The following is a 4,818-nucleotide window of genomic DNA, read 5'->3' as shown; positions in this document are numbered from 1 at the left end:
TAGCACTCACATCTTCTCACTCCAAGTAAAAAGCTCTTTTGGTTCTATGTCAAACATGGATAGAAAGTGTGGCCACATGTTTTAATGTCTGCCATTAATTACACAGGATAATTATTGTTCTGATGACATTGGTTCTTCATTCATATTCCAAGGAAGTACTTTCACGGGTCTTACTGTTCTGCAGGAGAGCAACAGGAACTTCTCTTTTAACCACTTGTATACCATAAGCTTCTATAAACGCAGGTGGCGGGGCGGACCTTTTAACATTACATTCAAAATATCATGGCAGTTAACTGGTTAAATTTCAAATACTCTGCCAATTTCCTTACCCACATTGCCTGCCATTAGAACCACAAGATTAGCATTTGAGGATGAGGTGCTCTCTAGCATTGAAACCGGTCATGGCTGAGAAAAAGAGAACACAGGCAACTCTTGACTAACTAAGGTAATAGGGGACAGGAAATGTGTGCCTACCTGAGGTCTGCAGTGAATCCTTGTTCTGAATTCTAGCCTGTAGTTTCAAAAAAAAAATAAAAATTTCAATCTAATATTTCCTGAGTTCCACTAGGAAGAAGCAAAATTAAACTGTATCAGGTAGAATGAGGTTCACCTATGATAAAGGATAATCCCCAAATGGTAAGTCAAATGGATAAATTCTCTGCCCTGTAAAATCAAGGTGGAGTCCGAAAGGCACTACTTTCTCTATACTACTCAAGAGTGGAAAGAAATTACTCCATGATTTGACTTACATACAATCAATTCTCGATTAGCTAAACCAGGGAGGTATAAAGGCATGGACAACCACAGATTGCATTCATTAAAAACCTCTCATATTTAGTTTTGACACTATTGCACATTTTGTGCAACACTGATTTCTGCATAATTATATATTTTTCTGTTAAAAAATGACACATCTGTATATTCTGATGATTCATATTCCATCCGGAAAAAAAAAAAAGCTCAATCTAAAGAAACCAACCTAGAAATGGTGGTGGGTAACCCACATGCAGATAATTGAGAATGTCCTTTTGTCTACCACCTTTTTTTTAAGATTTTTAAAAATTGATTTTAGAGAGAGAGGATGGGAGATAGAAACATCAAACGGCTGCCTCCTGCATGCTCCCTGCTGGGGATCGAGCATGCATGTGCCCTGACTGGGAATCCAACCATTGACCTCTTGGTGCATGGGTCCATGCTCAACTACTGAGCCACACTAGCCACGCTGTCTACCATCTTTCATCAAAAAGGACTTGCAGCCATTTACAAAAGTACACATGACACCATGTAATTTAGCATTTATCATATTTGTTCCATCAAAGCCTCACGCCAGGGTAGCTCACAAATTCAGTTAGGGGTATTGGTCTTTGGAAAGTTTGTGGCTATCCTATATAATAAAAGCCTAATATGCAAATCAACCAAATGGCTGAATGACTGGTTGCTATGACGCACACTGATCACCAGGGGGCAGACGCTCAATGCAGGAGCTGCCCCCAGCCCGCAGGCCCCAGGCCAGCCCTCTCAGAGGGAGACAACTGGCAGCAGGGGACGGGGCGGGCAATCAGGCATCACCAGGCTGGCCAAGGCAGGTGCCAGCAGGGCCCCCCAACCCCTGATTGCTCTGCCAGTCGCCCCACAGATGAGCCCTGATCGCTGGCCAGGCCTAAGGACCCTACCTGTGCATAATTTCGTGCACCGGGCCTCTAGTTCAAGATAAGCTCCTAGTATGTGTAAAACTTTTACAAATAAAGAAAATAACAGCTCCCCCATGTTATCCATAAAACACCACAGTTCTTGCATAAGAGACTGACAGCAAGTGTCAGAACACAGTTTCTTTGAAATGCTTTATAAATACCATCAAAAGAGCTAGATTGTTCTTTAACAGCCTTGTTATCCTAATGAAATCACTCAGCTTCCTACTCTTTGCTCCAAACACCACCAAGGTTGGGCAAAGGAAGCCCCATCTCCCCAAATGACTCTAAACACCAAGTTTGGATGACAGATTAATGATTGGATCTGCCTCCCCATTAATTTATTTGCAGGAGACACCTGTGCCAATAACCTCGTTCGGGTTTGGAGCTTGTCCCTAGAAAGGCATGCCTTTCCTCTCTCTGAATCTGCTTCCCATAATTCTTAATTACTTTCTCTTGCCTGGTGGGGAAAAGGCACATGACATGGAAAATTTTATAGGGTCTAATCATTAACCAACTCTGTTCTTGAGTGGAGTTAGAGTATCAGAGAAAACGGCCTGTCTCAATCCCCCTAGCTACTTTCTAAACCCATTGGCCAAAGGAATTTTCCATGGGCATTTTCTGCTTGAGAGTCGTTCCCTCGAAGATAGCAGCAAACACTTTCAGAACATTTAGCTTGTGTCAGGCACTTCTCTGGGCCCTTTATGCAGAATTCATTTACTCCCTCAGCAACCCCATGAGGAAAATTATCGTCATTCTTGTAATTTTACAGATGAGAATACTGAGTCACGGAGAGATGTCACTTGGCCCGATGGTGGAGCCAGGATTCAAAGCGAAGGTGCCTGGCTCTTACAACCATGCCCTCCCTCCTCTAGAAAAGGTACATCGTGGAAGAGAAACACAACTTTTGAACTTAACCTTCTTTGCTTTTGAACATTTATCCAAACTGTATTGGAGTTAGAGGGAGTCTGAGCTATCCCTTCAGCATCACAAAACCAAATTGATCATCGGTAGAGTAAATATTCCAATATCATTCCAGCAGCTGACAGTCTGTGTATTTAGCTCTCACCTTCTAGTCCTGTGAGTCTCAATCTTGGCTGCACACTGCAATTACCTGGAGAGTGTTATAGAATCCTGATGCCATATTTCTCTCTCTCTCCCCCTCCCATTATCTCTATCTCTTCTAAATCTCTATCTATTCATCCATCCACTCACCCATTCATCCCTCTATCCACCTTATCATATACTATCTCTATCCCTATTATCTATCTCTATGTATCCTATCTATCTTACTGTGAGTCTGTCTATCATCTATCTATCTATCTATCTATCTATCTATCTATCTATCTATCATCATGTTATAATGCCAGATAATGCTAATGCTATGAAGAATGGAACAAGAGTCGGGGCTGTTGGAGAGAACGTTATTTTAAAGAGGATGTCACTTCTCTGGAGATGACATTTGAGCAGAACCTTGACTGAAGTGAGGGAGCAAGCCTTGCTGATATCTGAAAGAGTGTTTCAGGCAGAAGAAACTGCAAGTGCAAAGGCCTGGAGATGGGGCAAGGCCCGCTCACTTTGAAGAACCAGGAGCTCAGGGCTGGAGTGCCTTTGTGAGGTGGAGCAGGTGAGGTTGTAGAGGCAGTCAGGCACCAGATGGTGTGAGGCCTTGCAGATCATGGGGAGGAGTTTGGACTTTGTTCTGAGTGTATCGAAAGGCCCTTGGACTATACTGAGCATTAGAGTGATGTGAACATACTTATATTTTTAAAAGGTCACCCTGTCCATATGTGGAAAGTGGTGTGGAAGGAACAAGTATAGAAGATTGGGGACTAGTCAGGAGCTGTATGTAGTCTTCTGTAAGAGGCCATTGGCTTAGGCTGCGGAGTGAGCTGGGGAGGAAGGAGAAAAGATATGGGACTTGTTGATAGATTGGACTTGGAGCAAGAGGGAAAATGAGGGGTCACGAATGATTCCCAGATTTCATGCCAGAAAAATTGGATAATACCATTCATAGAGGTTACAAAATGAAGAAGACTCGAGAGCAGGATGATTCTGGAGTTGGAACAGAAATCAAGAGCTCTGTTTAAGACAGTAAGTTTGATTTTCCTTTTCCACATCCATATGGGACTGTCAAGTGGAGAGTTTAAAAATCAATGGGGGGGTATTTTTCTTTCTTTCTTTTTTGTGTGTGTACATTTGAAAGTGTCAATAAAAGTGTCTCCTTAAAAAAAAATAAGCCTGGAGCTCATGAAAGATATCAAGCATAGAGATATAAATCTGGAATTCACCAGCATACAAATAAGTGATTTCTGAATTCTTTACAAACCACTCATAATATTTTCAAAAATACATTAACTGCTTACCTATTTTGCTTATGTGCCTTAATCAAACTTAAATGTGACCAAAAACATTGTGAACCATTTGTAGGCACCTAGATTCTCCTTGGCCCATACCAACATGGAAGTAAATAGGTTTATTTCCCATTCAAATCCCCACCCATTTTTTCCCATTTCAAATTCAAATTATTTTCTCCTCTCCTCTTAGCTTTACTAGATGATTCCCACTCCCCACAAGCCAAATAATTTCAGAAGGGGATTTTCTTTTACAAAGACACTAAAATCCTTCAGTGTGAGTTGAGCTATGAATGCCTAGGGATCGGGGTGGTTCAGTGAGCTAATGACTGCCTCCTCACCTCTGGGATCCATGTTCTAATATAGCCTTTGATTAAAGTGGCTCTAAATCTTCCTGATGATCCTTGCCCTTATTATAAAGTGTGCGCCATGCTAATTTGTGTGCAGATACTTGAAGAAGTTTTTTTATCTTTCCTGCAACTGCCTGCCCATGGAACTCTCATTAGACTCGCTTTCTTACAGCTTCTACATGTGAGTGCATATGTGAAAATGGCTTGATGAGAAACAGAGATCTGGCACTCATGTGTTTAATGTAAGGCTTGTGGGTGGAAATGTACCTTGTTCTCAAAAATTTCAAGGACCATCTTGGCTTCACTCCACCTTCTCCTCCTCCTCCATCTTCAGAAAATGGTTGTATAAATTTTTTAAAAATATATTTTTATTGATTTCAGAGAGGAAGGGAGAGGGAGAGAGATAGAAACATCAATGATGAGAGA

This window comes from Cnephaeus nilssonii, assembly GCF_951640355.1.
Source record: "Cnephaeus nilssonii genome assembly, chromosome: 23".
NCBI lineage: Eukaryota > Metazoa > Chordata > Mammalia > Chiroptera > Vespertilionidae > Cnephaeus > Cnephaeus nilssonii.
This window is presented reverse-complemented; position numbering follows the sequence as displayed.